This window comes from Aquarana catesbeiana, linkage group LG02 (assembly GCF_042186555.1).
Source record: "Aquarana catesbeiana isolate 2022-GZ linkage group LG02, ASM4218655v1, whole genome shotgun sequence".
In the NCBI taxonomy this organism is placed as follows: Eukaryota; Metazoa; Chordata; class Amphibia; order Anura; family Ranidae; genus Aquarana; species Aquarana catesbeiana.
Window position 1 is genome coordinate 790,435,730 of NC_133325.1, and position 17,789 is coordinate 790,453,518.

The window sequence follows — 17,789 nt, forward strand, 5'->3', positions numbered from 1 at the left end:
CAAATGAATGAATATGCTGAATTTCATCCGAAAACAAATTCCTAACAAAATTAATTGCACGTGCCTAATTCCGACAAAATTTTCATTTTTAAGATTTACAACCCCTGAAAATTTGGTTATCAAACAAGATGGCAATTAAATAAGACATAATACTCTTTTGTTTCAATCAAATTTAAAGTATTACTAAACCCACAACAGTAAAATTAGTCTGTATATGCAGACTGTATACTGTAGAATGCTTGTTATACTCACTGTGGAACTTAAGGGGTTAATCCTCTGCATTGTGTAAAAAGGCTGTTTGATCCTGTATGCACAGATCCTCCCCTCCCTGCACTGTCTATCTGGGGAAGGCCAGCTAACACACAGGCAATAGCCAACCTGCATATGCTCAGTTTAGGCTCTATTTCTGGAGAGAACATTTCCTTGTTCTCAGAGCTAGCCAGGTCATATGATATTGGCATCACACATGTGGGTGTGTATACAGGCTATAGTGGAAATCTCCTCCTACCTGAACACACAGCTCTGGACAAACTGTGCAGTTTATCATGTGACCGTGGTATACAGATCAGCCAAAAAGGTATATAGTGGCAATATTTTAATGTAAAAAGATGATTTTTTAAGCTGTGAGGACTGTGGGGGGGCAGATGAGCTATTTTAATATTACTGGGTTTAGTAACACTTTAACCAGTTGCCGACTGGGCCATAGCCAAATGACAGCTACAGCGCAGTCAGATAACTCTGGGAGGCTGTCATATGATGTTTGCCCAGAATCGCACCCCCTGGGGTCTGCACCCGGGAATGTCCATGACCATCTGGTCCGCTGAACCCTGCATGTCATGGAACGGGGTAAAGGGCCAATGACAGCGGCCCTTTACCATGTGATTGCTCCATCAGTTGTCAACAGACCACAGCATGTCTGGTTAAGCTCCTCCCCTCTCCTCACACACTGTACCAATCGGTGCGAGGAGAGGGGAGGAGCTGAACCGTATATGGAAGGAGCCGGGTGCAGCAGCGCTGTGGGCTGGATCTGAAGTGCCCACAGCACTGATCTCTGCCCATTCCTGCCCATCCATGCTCCAGCCATGCTCATCCATGCCACATCTGTGCTCATCCGTGCCTCATCCATGGCAACATCTGTGCTCATATGCACCACATCAGTGATCATCCGTGCAACATCAGGGCTCAGCCATCCCCATCCATGTTCATCTATCCCCATCCATGCTCATCCATCCCCATCCACGCCCATTCATGGCTCATTAATGCTCATCCGTGCCTCACCCATGGTACATAAGTGATTATTCATGCAACATCAGTTGTCATCCGTGCCACTACAGTGCCACTACAGTGCCCATCAGTGTCTCACAAAAGTCTAATAGGTAGTCAAATTAGATGTGTAATTTATGCTCCTGGAATGCCTGAAGGTGCTATTTGAATGTTGGGCCTCTGTATGTGGCCAGGCTGTGTAAGTCTCACACATGTGGTATCGCCATACTCAGGAGTAGCAGAATATATTTTGGGGTGTAATTTTTGGTATGTACATTCTGTGTGTTAGAAATATCTTATACGTTGAAAACTTTGTGTTTTAAAAAAAAAAGTGTTTTCATCTTATTTCCACATTTTCCAAAAACTTGTGGAAAAAAATGACATGTTCAAAAGACTCATTATGCCTCATAGAATATACAATGGGGTGTTTGCTTTACAAAATGGAAGATACACTACGCCGAAACTGATACCGGAAATGAGTTGTGTTTTTTTTTTTTTTTTTAATAATAAAATTTTTTTGATATATAAAATTCAAAATTCTGTTATATTCATTATTGTTCATAGTTGACTTTTACCTATCATGAATTTTATGAATTAAAAAAATAGTACAATCCAGTGCTCATCCATGCTCAGCATGAACGTGTTTTCTAACACTGCAAAACAATTCAGGTAGATGGGTATCTGCAAAGTAGCGTCTGCTTTGTATTGTGTAAAGCGGCTCAATATGTTACATGAGCCTACGGAATCCAATGTCCTCCACAACAGAGAATGGCTGGTCGTCTAATGCAATAAATTCCATCATTTTATCTCTAATGTCATGAGCTTTTTGACTGTCACTTGTAAATTTTTTAACCTTTTTAAACACTGTGGCCACAGATGGTGTTGAGCCTGGCCCTGAGGCTCTTTTTGGAAGCGGTACTGTTTTCTTGTATTCTGTATGCTGAACTGGATGACGTGTTTTCAGGTGGTGTATCAAACCTGTTGAAAAATGCCTTGGCACTGTAACCGCTCTTGAAATTTCAGCTGAGCAAAGACTGCAGAAATTGCACATTTGGGGTCTTTATCAGAAACTTTAAAATATTTCCACGCTGCAGACCTGGTCCACCTTTGCTGGTAGCGTAGAGGAATAGCATAGAATGATCTATAGTGGGAGTGAAATCTGAGGGGGGAGGGGGGAAGGACTAAAATCAATCTAAAAACTAAACCCCAGGCAGCTATAAAATAATTAAAAAAAAAAAACAACCTAACCACCAATCCTTCTTCCTTTATTTTTTTTTTTAACAGTGCACTTCTCTTGCCATGCACAGCAGTACATCTGACTTGTACCGCAGAATATATTGAATTTATTGATTTGATTGCATGCTATTTTTGAGATATAATATTCAGTAGTATATTGCTGCATAGTGCATACTGCCATGCGCTTGTCAGTGTAGTATTAGTATAACATACTAACTGAATGCTATCTAAACTGACGGCGCAATATAAGTTCCTTTAAAAATAATAATAATTACCTGGCTTGTTAGTTCTACTAGTTCTTCTACTACTACTACTAAACTAACTATAATACTACAAGTACATACAACTGAATATCTCTATTTCAATAGCAAAGTTTGTATTATATATATATAGTAATAGATGGATTGTTTGTCAGTAGTTAAAGAGAATGCTCACCGGCGAATAGTAGTAATAGTAGCCATCCAGGAGGGACAGTGTTCTACAATGCAGCCCTGTATGCAGCCGTGTCCCGAGTCACAACTGTGTCTTAAGTCTCAACCACGAGGAACGTCTGCAGGGAACGTGCTCACGAGTCCAGCATCTTAACCACGAGGAACGTGCGTGACATGTCGGTGCACGTACCGTTACTGCACATGCGCAATTTTCTGGCGCCATTATCGGCAATTTTTTTTCTTTCGTCAATGTGCCGAAAACACAATTTTATATCGGAAATTTCGATGCATCCCTAGTTCCTGACACTCGTAGCTGTAAAAGCTCCTCAGAAGTGTAGTAAAACCTCTTTACCGTTACAGGACAAGCCAAGTTGAGTGTGATTAACTAATACCCAGATACTCCATTGTACTCTATGGGGAAAATTAAATACAGAGGACTGAATGTAAGGGAGGGGCTTGAATAATGATCAGTGCATGAGCTAGCACTCTATTCCATGTATCTGGGCTCTGTGTTGGTGACTTCTCTTGATAATTCCAGATCCGGTTCTCATCTCCAACATCACCACTAACTGTAGCCGGCTGGGTGAGGAGACAGCTGTGAACGTCCAGTTCTCTGGAGAAGAGAACGCTGTGACCTGGGAGGTGGAAGGGGAGCCTCTCCCTGAAAGATATCGGCTGATAGATGACAATAGGACGCTGATTATCCCCAGTGTGCAGAGAGATGACGCCGAGAGGAGATTCTGGGTCAGGATCACAAACCCGGTCAGTGAGGAGATCCAGGAGATCCGGCTGATCAATGATACGATGTTCATCAGAATGCTGGAAACAGAAGGTATTGGTGACTATGGGGGGTCATGTTATATTCCATGTATGGGGGTGTTATAGATTGGGGTCCTGTCTCCTCTTCTCCGGGGGGTCATAGTGGGAGTGTGACACAGAATAGTAACATTGTGTCTTGTTGTCTCTTCTCTGCTCCCTGATGGAGGATTATACAGATGAGATGTCACATGACCACCGACCATACAGACTGATGCATTGTATATTTAACACATATAGTATATTTAAAGTGTGTTACCCCTAACTTAAAGTGATACTACAGTCTCGTGTTTATTTTTAACAAAAAAATAAATAAACATATACTTACCTGCCCTGTGTGATGGTTTTGCATAGAGCAGCCCCAATCCTCCTCCTTCTCAGGTTCCTCGCCAGCACTCCTGGCCCCTCCCTCCTGTTGAGTGCCCCCACAGCAAGCAGCTTGCTATGGGGGCACCCACACCAAGCCACATCTCCCCCTGTGTTCAATCAGACACAGAGCCGTGGCCCAGCCCCACCTCGCCCCCTTTCTCTCCTCATTGGCTGACTGAGTTTGACAGCAGTGGGAGCCAATGAGGAGGGAGAGTCCCAGAATGCCGAGATACTCCTGCAACATCGCTGGATCTAGATGGACATCATGTAAGTATTTGGGGGGGGGGGGGGGGTGCTGCACACAGAAGGCTTTTTGCACCTTCTGCCTTTACAACCACTTTAATACTAAAGCTAGCTGTTCGTGTTTTTTATATATAAGCTGGTAAATACATTTTTTTTTTCTGTTTTTTATTTTGATAAGGAAATATCTGGTAATGCTGCCGGTACCCCTTCTATGCAAATTTAAACTGAACACGCTAAGCACAAAAGCAGATCTGTGATGGTGTCGGCAGTTTATGTAACTGTGCGCTGCTTGGTCTTCCAGAACTTCAGTCAGTTTGGCTGCTACACCCACCCTGTGCCCTTCTGTGTTGATTGACCAGCAGGTTCTACTGAAAGCTGCTATCAATCAGAAAAACAGATTCTGGTCCCTTAAAGCAGATTAAACAGCACTGTGCTTGTGTTGTGTAATCTGCCCCTCCTCTGTAAAAACCTCCCTGAACCTGCCACTTCCTGTATCTCCTTCTCTGTACTGACCACGAAAATCAGGGCTGCTGAGCCCTGAACACCGAGGTCAGCGTACGTTCCTCCGTCATCCACAGCCTGCTCTCCTCTCCCCCCTCCTCCTCCCTGCCTGTCTGTCTCTGCCCCCTTCCATCCCCACCGCTATTAGTATACATAGATAAACTTTTACAAAATGGTTACTGTCAGCCCCTCTATTATAGGCGAACATAGCACACTGTATACGTGTTTTAAAAAAATGAGCGTTGTAAATACAGTTAACGTGATCTTCAGGCCAGTCACGTGACTTGCAGCCGGTCTCCAGGGCTACTGTGGGAGGGGCTGAGCGGCCATGTGATCTCCCCGGCTGATGTCAGAGGGAGATTTCGGCCCCTCCTGCAGAAGCCATATATCGGAGGTATACAGTGGCCGCGAGTCACGTGACCAGCCTGAAGATCGCCCTAAATCGGTATTTATAACGCTCGTTTTTATAAAAGACTTGCTGTGCTATGCTGTGCTGTGCCTGCCTATTTTAGAAGGGCTGCCAGTGATTTGCACATGTGGGGTTAACAAACCCTTTAACACAGCAATGCTGGGTGGGGGGGACGTGTCGGACTGTGGGAAGTACAGGCATGCTGTGCAATAGACAGTCTCCTGTAACGGCTGCCCTGAGTAACGTTCACTCGATACACACTCACACACACACAGGCACCCCCCTGTGGAACAGTGTATAACAGAGGCTGTGTGGTCATGTGACCGCAATTTAAAGTCTGGGTTTAAAGGTAGTCAGGTTTTTGTTTGTGTTTGTTGTGTTTTTCTTTGCAGTTTAGGTCAGAAAAATATTTCTAATGTGTAAATGTGCCTATGTTAGTAGTATGTACAGAAATACTTTGTCACATTTTTCTAAATCACATTTATTTTATCACAGATTATGAACCAGATGGAAGACATCGAGGTGTCACTGCTGCTATTTTTGTTGTAGCTGTCCTAATAATAATAATAATAGGGATTATCTACATGATACGTCGGGTGAGTTCATATGATGTATTTCTCTTTATATTACTGCAGTGATAATGATCAGAAATCTGGGGGTATAGAAACATATAATACATGGTCCGCTCACAACCAGACGATGTTTTAAATTTTTACCCTTTCATGCCCTAATCACAGACCACATTTTGAATGTTTTTTTTTTTTTTTTATTATTATAATTTTTTTTTTTAGTATGTAATGGATTACTTTAACTGCTTTCCATGTCAAAATGATATTTTCACACCATTTATCAAATATGTATGAAAATTCTACATTAGCACCACAGATCTTGTGAATAAATAACTAAAAAATGAAAAAAGTATTAGATAACTTTCAGTGGTAGTATTGTGTACTTCACACCAGCTGCGATGCCATCGTGAGCTTACATGCAAAACTCAAAAATTAACATAATCCTACATCGTGTTTAGAAATGCATCAGAAATCAAATAAGGCCACACAAATAAGTATACAAGTCCCATATAGTGCTTAAACTATTTGTGCTTAAAATCTTCAGAATGAAACCGATGCTCCACTAGTGCTCAATTCAAGTGCCCCACATGGATGTGGATTCTATTTCTAGTATGGTCACTTGAAAAATGTAATTATTATACAATTTTTTAAAATTTAACTTTTTATATAATTTACAGAATTACCTATTTAATTTTTTCCAGTTATTATGTTAGTGTCACATTTCATATGGCTTGATTTTTTTTTCCCCACACCTCTCCCCCCTCTACATCCAATATGAGGATGCAGTTTTTAATTTAGCCACAAGATGGCATACATACATACACGCACACCATCTTGTGGCTAAATTAAAAGCTGCATCCTCATATTGGATATAGAGGGGGATGTTTGGGTCAAAAAATAAATAGAAAATCACAAACCATATGAAATATGACACTAACCTAATAACTCTGGAAAAAAAATAAAAAATTCTGTAAATTATATAAAGTTAATTTAAAAAAAATTGTATAAAAATTTAATTTTTCAAGTGACCATAATAGAAATAGTTGGTGCACATCCATGTGGGGCACTTGAATTCAGCACTAGTGGATGTGCATCAACTATTTCTAGTATGGTCACTTGAAAAATTACATTTTTATACTATTTTTTTATATTAACTTTTTATTTAATTTACAGAATTATCTATTTAATTTTTTTTCCAGCGTTATTATGTTAGTGTCATATTTCATATGGTTTGTGTTTTTTTTTTCTTTTTTCTTCTCCCTCTATATCCAATATGAGGATTCAGTTTTTAATTTAGCCACAAGATGGTGTATGTATGTGTATGCCATCTTGTGGCTAAATTAAAAACTGCATCCTCATATTGGATGTAGAGGGAGGGAGAGGTTACATAGTTACATAGTAGGTGAGGTTGAAAAAGACACAAGTCCATCAAGTCCAACCTATGTGTGTGATTATGTGTCAGTATTACATTGTATATCCCTGTATGTTGCGGTCATTCAGGTGCTTATCTAATAGTTTCTTGAAGCTATTGATGCCCCCCTGCTGAGACCACCGCCTGTGGAAGGGAATTCCACATCCTTGCCACTCTTACCGTAAAGAACCCTCTACGTAGTTTAAGGTAAAACCTCTGGCAGAGGGCGATTAGAACACCTATCACGGGTGCCGGGTCATGGCTGAATGAAGACGTGTAAAACTTGAGCTCCCGGTCCTCTCCCGGTCCTCACCCGGCTGCCCCTGCTGCCTCTACTATCCCCTACGGTATACCCACTACCAGAAAGAAGAAGGCATTAGGGAGCAGTCAGAAGGCAAAAGCAACAGCAGCAGCAGTAAAATGCGGGAAGATAGCCCGCTATCTCACGGATCCTCAGGCAGCCTCTCCCGCTACTAGAGATGGCGGATCCACGAGGCTCACTGCCGTCATCTCCACCTACCTCTTCAGTGGTCTCTGTTGTCTCTGGCTCATGTTCGGGCCCTCCGATGGCGCCCAGCGCGCTCCCAGGATCTTCCCCACAGCCACTTACATTCTGTACAAAATATAGGAAGTGCAGCACTAAACTAACTGATACAAACAAATAATGATAAACTCTGTTGATCAATATATAACAAAACCCAGTGACAGATATCTATCATTCGTGATTAAACAGTGCATGAAGTGATCATAAATATTAATTTTAAAACACATATCCCAAAACAAAAATTAAAATAAGGTGTAAATAAATCGTAAAAGTCCAAAACTATTGTGTAGATGTTCTATACAGGTTCAGGGATGAATCTTCACCATTCAGTGCTGCCCACCACTGGGTAGAAAAAATGAAGGCTTACCAGAAAGCCTGTGACCGCCCTTATTCAGGGGGGTCCAAACAGGCTTAGTAGATGGATATAGACCACTGCGGGGGTGCTTCAAGGGACACCGCTGAGCTGATAACTTAAGACTCCTTCATGAACAGACAACCAGCAGCAGCTACAGATACCTCCCATGATCATATCCCGGATCTCCTCTCATAGGGCGATTAATAATGACTCCCACGGATCCAGCATATAAATAGGATTGAGGTGCCAAAAAGAGGGGAAACAAAGGGAGAAACTCCACTGGTGCAAATAACTTTTTGGTTGGTTTATTCAAAGTATTGGCAAGTTAAATACAAGAACAATAAAAAAGATAAAAAAACGACACTACCGCCGTTTAAAATGAAAACGCGCATGTGCGGTGCGTTCAATGTTGTGACCCTAGGGCCGTTTCGTCACAACTGACGTCATCAGGGGTACGCACCGACGCATGCGCATTAAATACCCAAGCAGCGAAATAGCAGACGCTGCGATTGGTTTAGAAGAAAAACAGAGTCCAAATACAATTGGTTCTAGGGCATGTCAGCAACCCACTAGGACGAACAATCACTACAGAAATCCTTCAATTAAATATGGATATGAGCTTTCCCGTCATTAAGCCTAATTGTGTGATGATAAAAAAATCATCACTGATGCCATCTAGTGGATTTTTTACGGCATTACACCAGGCAATTGTATAGGTCAAATGAAAAGCTCATTTAGGCTATTATATAATTGAAGTGAAAGTTTATCTAAGGGAAGTTGCTGTCATGAGATTAAACAGTTATCTCTCTACAAATATGTAAAATATAATAAAATAATGTAAACTGACAAATATTATAAAGGGAGAGACTCAAGGCATATGAATGCCTAATATAAATCCAAAACCATGACTCAAAATTAAATTAAAATTACATTTAAAATTACATTTAAAATGTAAAATTACAAGATATATTTCAATACCAAAAAATGAATGATATGGAGAGGTTCATAAACCATAATCAAGTTAATAATTTGAATCCACTCATCTAACAGATGTGTTCAGGAAGAGAGGGGGACATCAACTGTTATTAATAAAACAGTTGATGTCCCACTCTATGTTCAAGCCCCTAGGGGCATGAGAACCAAGCTTATAGATCCAGTTGGTTTCTGATCTGGATATGGTTCGCTTCCCATTACTCCCCCGCCAATGTGGGACATATTTGTCTATGCCTATAAAAATAGTGCCCTTGGGGTCTCTATTGTGCATTAAGTCATAATGTCTGGAGACGCTATGCTTATCAAATCCCTGTCTGATATTGGTGATGTGCTCACCCAACCTTACATGTAGCATCCTAATGGTTCGTCCTACATATTCCAAACCACACGGACACCTAAGGAGGTATACCACACACTTAGAGGTGCATGTTATAAGTGAATCAATAGAGTAGGTGATACCTGTGCCCTCTGAAGTGAATTCTGTCAATCTCCGTTGGCGTAAAGCATTCACCCTACAAACTTTACATCTCCTACAGGGAGAAAAACCCTTTAGATCCCCAAAGAAAGTTGGACGCTGGGGTGGGTCGGGGACATAAGCCTTAGGCATATCTTGGCACCTAATGTCCCCGACCCACCCCAGCGTCCAACTTTCTTTGGGGATCTAAAGGGTTTTTCTCCCTGTAGGAGATGTAAAGTTTGTAGGGTGAATGCTTTACGCCAACGGAGATTGACAGAATTCACTTCAGAGGGCACAGGTATCACCTACTCTATTGATTCACTTATAACATGCACCTCTAAGTGTGTGGTATACCTCCTTAGGTGTCCGTGTGGTTTGGAATATGTAGGACGAACCATTAGGATGCTACATGTAAGGTTGGGTGAGCACATCACCAATATCAGACAGGGATTTGATAAGCATAGCGTCTCCAGACATTATGACTTAATGCACAATAGAGACCCCAAGGGCACTATTTTTATAGGCATAGACAAATATGTCCCACATTGGCGGGGGAGTAATGGGAAGCGAACTATATCCAGATCAGAAACCAACTGGATCTATAAGCTTGGTTCTCATGCCCCTAGGGGCTTGAACATAGAGTGGGACATCAACTGTTTTATTAATAACAGTTGATGTCCCCCTCTCTTCCTGAACACATCTGTTAGATGAGTGGATTCAAATTATTAACTTGATTATGGTTTATGAACCTCTCCATATCATTCATTTTTTGGTATTGAAATATATCTTGTAATTTTACATTTTAAATGTAATTTTAAATATAATTTTAATTTAATTTTGAGTCATGGTTTTGGATTTATATTAGGCATTCATATGCCTTGAGTCTCTCCCTTTATAATATTTGTCAGTTTACGTTATTTTATTATATTTTACATATTTGTAGAGAGATAACTGTTTAATCTCATGACAGCAACTTCCCTCAGATAAACTTTCACTTTAATTATATAATAGCCTAAATGAGCTTTTCATTTGACCTATACAATTGCCTGATGTAATGCCGTAAAAAATCCACTAGATGGCATCAGTGATGATTTTTTTATCATCACACAATTAGGCTTAATGACGGGAAAGCTCATATCCATATTTAATTGAAGGATTTCTGTAGTGATTGTTCGTCCTAGTGGGTTGCTGACATGCCCTAGAACCAATTGTATTTGGACTCTGTTTTTCTTCTAAAACAATCGCAGCGTCTGCTATTTCGCTGCTTGGGTATTTAATGCGCATGCGCGTGCGTCGGTGCGTACCCCTGATGACGTCAGTTGTGACAAAACGGCCATAGGGTCACAACATTGAACGCACCGCGCATGCGCGTTTTCATTTTAAACAGCGGTAGTGTCATTTTTTTTTTATCTTTCTTTAATGTTCTTGTATTTAACTTGCCAATACTTTGAATACACCAACCAAAAAGTTATTTGCACCAGCGGAGTTTCTCCCTTTGTTTCCCCTCTTTTTGGCACCTCAATCCTATTTTTGTGCTGGATCCGTGGGAGTCATTATTAATCGCCCTATGAGAGGAGATCCCGGGATATGATCATGGGAGGTATCTGTAGCTGCTGCTGGTTGTCTGTTCATGAAGGAGTCTTAAGTTATCAGCTCAGCGGTGTCCCTTGAAGCACCCCCGCAGTGGTCTATATCCATCTACTAAGCCTGTTTGGACCCCCCTGAATAAGGGCGGTCACAGGCTTTCTGGTAAGCCTTCATTTTTTCTACCCAGTGGTGGGCAGCACTGAATGGTGAAGATTCATCCCTGAACCTGTATAGAACATCTACACAATATTTTTGGACTTTTACGATTTATTTACACCTTATTTTAATTTTTGTTTTGGGATATGTGTTTTAAAATTTATATTTATGATCACTTCATGCACTGTTTAATCACGAATGATAGATATCTGTCACTGGGTTTTGTTATATATTGATCAACAGAGTTTATCATTATTTGTTTGTATCAGTTAGTTTAGTGCTGCACTTCCTATATTTTGTATATGTTTTTGTGCCCTTATATCGGCGTTATAGTGCACAGCGGCAGGACCATTTTTCACTCACAATTTTTTGCACCTAGCGCAATTCTTCCTTTTTTGTTACTTACATTCTGTGTTGATTCAGACCTGCAAGCGCTGCTACAAGCCCTGCCGACTAAGGCAGATATTGAGGCACTTATTGGCCGCTTGGAGGAGCAGCACCGAAGAGACATAACTGAAGTTAGGCAGGATGTGCAAGTTCTGGCGTCTCGTCTGACTACTGGCGAAACGTCTCTGGAGTCCCTGCAGCAACGAGTTACTGGCTTGGAGATGCTGCAGGACACCCACACACAGACAGCAGTGTCTCTGCAGCTCCGCTTGGAAGAAATGGAAGACAGGAGCCGACGTAATAACTTGCGGCTCCGAGGCTTACCTGAGGTCACAGGCCCAGAGGGTTTGGCGGAGAAGGCAGTCGCGATCTTCCGGCAGCTAACAAATGAGGCTATTCCTGCAGATTTAGAGCTAGACCGGATACACAGAGCCTTGGGACCCCGACAATCAGACCCCAATCGAACGCGAGGCGTGATATGCAGAGTCCACCACTTTACCCAGAAGGAGATTATCACTCGCAGGGCCTGGGAAGCGGGCGCAGTTGACTTTGATGGCGCTTTGGTAAAGATCATGCCCGACTTATCGAGAGCTATACTCCACAGACGAGCACTGTTGCGTCCGGCCCTGGACATGGCCCGACGACAAGGAGCTACCTACAGATGGGGTTTTCCCCTCTCCGTCACCTTCCGGAGAGATAAAAAATCTTTTACCCTGCGTACACCGGGTGACTTACCAGCCTTCTTTATCTTTATAGACGCCGAGCAGTGTTTGTTGCTGCTGAATGCTATTGACTTATTTTTCTTTTTTTTTTCTCAGTGTTTCTTTTTTTTTTCTTTTTTGTGTTCCTTCTTCAAGGAATCACTGAACTCCTATTGCTTTATGTTCTGTTCCCCCCCCCCCCGTAGCTAGATGTCACTATCTCCGTTTTTGCAGAACCCCCTAGTGATGCCCCTGTTGAAGCCCCCTGGACATATGTACATATGGACACACGCCGGGCATCTACATACATCACCCTGGTCGATGCTGCACAACCCTTAACCCCTAACTGAGATCTTACTGTAATCCACCCCTTCTGCACGACCTTGGGTCTTACCTTATGGAACTTCCTGGAACCCTTTTTTTTTTTCTCTCCCTAAGTGAGTAGGGGACACCCCCATATGAATGATAGATGAATATAAATCAATATTCACTCAGTTTTTGCTCCTTTTTTTTCTCTCCTAGAGGAGTGGTTCACAGGTTTTAATGTTTCAATGCTGAAAATAACTATTGTTTATTATTGTTTAATATTGTTTTCTTATTAAAATGTTGTATCTATCTAAAGGTGTCCATACCAAACGGCAATGTGGAGTAATGAGAACATGCTTGTTAACCACTGCCAGGGTTGCCAGGGTTTTACAATGGCCATATCAGTTATTAGAGCTCAATGAGGCGATTATTTATTTATTTATTTATTTATTTTTTTTTCTCCTACGCGCCCCGCTGTGACCGGGCTAATTGTGCCCAGGTGTGGTGAGGCAGGTGGGATGTTCAAAGGCCGATGGCCCCGTGCCTCCCCTTGGCTGTCCACGTTCTCTTGTGTAGTGAGGGGGCTCTAGCGCCCGCGGTGCAGTAGGCACCGGGGGGGTTAGTTACCCTGTCCCACTACTGAGCCTCGAGATGCAGGAGGACCAATGGAGAAAAAGGAAGAGGAAAGGAGAGAGAAGGAGGGGTGGGAAGGGAAGGAAGGGAAAGAAGGGAGAGAAGGGGGAAGGAAAAAGAAAAGAAGAAAAAACTTTTAGGGTTTCGGAGAAGAGTCCCCATTCTCTCCTGGATTGGACGGGGGCACTATTGGGGAATGGAGCTCTGGTGCAAGGACACCGGAGTGCTATAGTGCTCCCTATGAATGATGCCCCCGGATGGGTAGACTCCTGGTGTTCAACTATTAATGAGAGGGTCAGGCCACTGTAAAGTTCAGGAGAGAAGTTATCAGGGAGAGAAGTTATCAACCCACTCCAAATTTACCAGGAGATGTAAACAGTTAGGATATGGGGGGCCTCTGGGACAGGGGCATTCATGTACACGGGCCTCCTGCCATCAGTCAGACACTCTCCCTCTTTTTTTTGGGAGGTGTCGGACTGGGGACGGGACGCGGACGTCGCTGGCCAATACTCCTCTGATTTAAATTATTGCTGTTTGAACTACTGGTACTAATAAGAATGATGTTTTGGGTTAAAGTTTAAACATACCGTTTGATTATATAATTTTATGATGACTGGGGTGGGGTGGGGGGGATTAGGGACGCTCTTATGGAGCTTGCTCTACCCACCTCCCCACATAGGCCGTCACACAGACCCTCCAATCTATTTTCTGGGATAGGTGTGATCACATTATTTGGTGTTAACCAATTTAGTTAACTCTAAGTGGTGTGAGGGGCGGATCGTGTTTCCGCCTCCCACTCCCCTTTTTTGTTTTTTTCTTTTGTTTTTTTTTGTGTTTTTTCTCTCTTCCCCCCTTTTTTTCTTTTCTCCCTCTCTCTTTTTCACCCTTCACTTCTCCCTCCCTCCCCCTAACCCCCCCTTTTTTTTTCTCCCCCCCCCCCCCTTTTTGGACAGGGGCAATGGATAGCCTTAAAGTGTTCTCACTCAATGCCAAGGGACTAAATACCCCCGAGATACGGAAAATGCTACTACACGATCTGAAGGTTACTCATACTGATATAGCATTCATACAAGAGACCCACTTTAGAAAGGATAGATTACCTGTGCTCAAGAACAGATTCTTTTCTGTGACATATCATGCCACTAATAAAATGGCAAAATCTAAAGGTGTATCTATCCTCTTATCTAGCAAGCTCCCATGGGTCTGCAGTGAAGTTTTGCAAGATGAAGGGGGTCGCTTTGCGTTTATAAAAGGGCTTCTTGGTGGGGTGCGCCTGACTTTAGCGACGATCTATGTGCCTAATGATCACCAGGATATCTTTATCCGTCAAGTTTTGGCCAAACTGAGGGACTTCACGGAAAGCCCTCTGATTTTGGGAGGGGACTTCAATGTCTCCCTGACCCCTCAAGTAGATACGTCTTCTGCAAAGTCATCTGTCCCAATAGGCTCCCACAAACGGATTAATCAAGCTATACACAATGCCCAATTGATTGATGTGTGGCGCCTCCAACATTCGGGCGAAAGAGGCTACTCATTCTATTCTTCCCCCCACAAGGTCTACTCAAGAATTGATTTCTTTCTAATTCATCATGCCCAGCTGCACGCGGTTCGTAAAACTTCCATTGGTTTGATTACATGGTCTGACCATGCACCCATACTATTAACATATGTTCTGTCGCAGGCCGCCTCACAGGCGACACGTGTCTGGAAGCTGAATGAAAGTCTCCTACATGTCCTGGAAATAGTATCAGAAATCATTAAAGAGTTGCCTTTATATTTTCAAACAAATCGAACTCCTGACAGTAGTCCAGGCATGGTATGGGAAGCACACAAGACAGTCATACGAGGCATTTTTATCAAACATGGCTCCAGACTTAAAAGAGACAAGGATCGACAGCTAAAACTGCTCCTGACAAAACTTCAAGCTACGGAGTCTAAACATAAACATGCATCCTCCCCTGTTATAGAAAGGGAACTAGCTGAAATTCGGACACAAATTAATGATCTTCTACAATATAGGGCCAAGGCAGCACTGCAAAAATGCAGGAAAATCAGCTACGCATATGGGGATAAGTGGGGGAAAACATTAGACAGGTCGATTAGGGAACAAAAACTCCAATCATATATACCTCATATTATGTCCTCTAATGCCCAGAAAATAGCCCTGCCCTCGCACATTCCGGGGTTTTTTCGAGATTTCTATGCATCCCTTTATAACATACCACCTGCTACAAACTCCCAATCGCTGATGGACGAATACGTACAATCAGCTAAGATGCCCACTATTACACCTGAAATCAAAGCGAAATTAGACAAGCCGATAAGTTTAGAGGAACTGACACTAGCGGTGAACTCTACCAAACCAGGAAAGGCCCCCGGCCCGGATGGCCTCACTCTGCAGTACTATAGAACCCTGCTTCCTACCCTAGGCCCCTATATGGTAGACTTGTTTAATGAGTTGGGTAAAGATGAGGCTCTACCTAGAGATACGTTAAAAGCACATATATCCGTCATCCCGAAGGAAGGCAAAGACCTGACCTTATGTGGCAGTTACCGGCCGATTTCTCTTTTGAATGCTGACCTTAAACTGTTCACTAAAATTTTGGCGACTCACCTAGCAAGTTACCTACCAGATCTGGTACATCTGGACCAAGTAGGCTTTGTCCCCACTAGGGAAGCGAGGGATAACACGACCAAAGTTTTAAACTTGCTTCACGTAGCCAGAACTTCCCTCACACCCTGCGTTTTTCTCAGTACGGACGCTGAGAAAGCGTTCGATCAGGTGAACTGGCAATATATGTTTACGGTCCTTCGACACCTGGGCCTAGGAGATACCATTATATGGATCTCTACAATCTACTCTCAACCTATGGCTCAGGTTAAAGCCAACGGGGTCCTCTCTGATTCTTTCCTTATACAGAACGGAACCAGACAAGGATGTCCGCTTTCCCCACTACTATTCACCCTGTCTTTAGAATCATTCTTAAATAGAATCCGTCTGAACCCAGACATTCAGGGCATAAGTGTTGGAAGGGGACCAGTACAAAATATCGGCTTACGCGGATGATATGCTCTTTTCCCTGACAAACTCCGCTATCTCGCTCCCTAATCTATTAAGCGAGTTTGAGATTTACGGATCCCTCTCCAACTTGAAAATTAACTTTCATAAGTCAGAAGCTATGGGGATAGGGATATCCCCTCCCGTGTTGTCTACACTTAAGTCCAATTTCAATTTTAAATGGACGGCGACGGCTTTGCAGTATCTGGGCACGCGTATCCCCACGGATACATCACGTATATTCAAACTTAACTTTCCCCCGCTGCTGTCCAAAATCTGCATGCTTTTGGAGACCTGGAATAGGGGCATGTACTCATGGTTTGGCAGAATTAACCTATTGAAAATGTGTATTCTACCGAAATTTCTTTATTTACTCCAAGCCTTACCAATTAGGATCCCTATACCTTACTTTAAACAAATTAACTCGCTTTTTATCAAGTTTGTGTGGGCGCACAAGAAACCGCGACTATCTTTTCACTTAATGACCCTACCTAAGCAACATGGCGGCCTATCTCTTCCGGATATCCGAGTATACTATCAGGCGATCCACTTAGGCAGAATTATCGACTGGTGCCATCATGGTAGATCCAAATTATGGACTCAGATAGAACAAGCCCAAACACACACTTTACTCTCAAGGGCCTTGTGGTGCTATGATCATCTCCAACCACTATTGAAAAGCCACCCCATAATGGGGACGATGCTTCGTATAGGTTATGTAGCTAGTAAACGACATTCCCTTTCCTCATTGGACTCCCCATTGTTCCCCATTCTGGGGAACCCACAATTCTCTCTCCGGGCCTCTGCCCTCACATGTTTGGTAACCTACGTCGGTCAGGCATAACCCAGGCATCCCACTTCCTAATAATTGGCAGATGGCCCTCCATCGATGAATTAATGATGGAAGAGGGCCCCTTTAGACTGACCTTCTGGCCAGCAATCCAGTTACAACATTTTTTGGATACCATATCTAACCCTCGGAACTTCACCCGTTCTCTGACGATGCTCGAAGAATACTGTTCAGGTGAAGGCAATATAACACAGGTTCTATCCAAAACATACTCCATGCTGAACTGCCCAGCAGTTCCACCACATCTGCCATTCTTGGACAAATGGGAACAGGACCTACAATGGAAATTTACACCGGCTCAAATTCAGAATATACTTAGACTCGCTTTGAAGTCTTCAGTTTGTACGAAAACTCAAGAATTCAACTTCAACTAAATTAATGACGAGATGGTACCTTACCCCCCGCCTCTTGCACCAATATTATCCAGACACTTCTGCCCGTTGCTGGTGGTGTCAGGGAGACAAAGGTACGTTACTTCACATATTTTGGTCATGCCCTAAATTGACTAACTTCT

General features: G+C 42.7%; 1 long non-coding RNA gene across 1 annotated transcript in view; it reads left to right on the top strand.

Annotated features, from left to right (window-relative positions):
• Positions 1-3,628: 3,628 nt before the first annotated feature.
• The window catches only part of LOC141130138 (uncharacterized), an 875,833-nt gene continuing 861,672 nt past the window's right edge, over positions 3,629-17,789 (top strand). Inside the window, exons 1-2 of the long non-coding RNA XR_012242005.1 lie at positions 3,629-3,762; positions 5,764-5,864. This is a non-coding gene — a long non-coding RNA (uncharacterized lncRNA). The remainder of the gene's footprint in view (positions 3,763-5,763; positions 5,865-17,789) is intronic.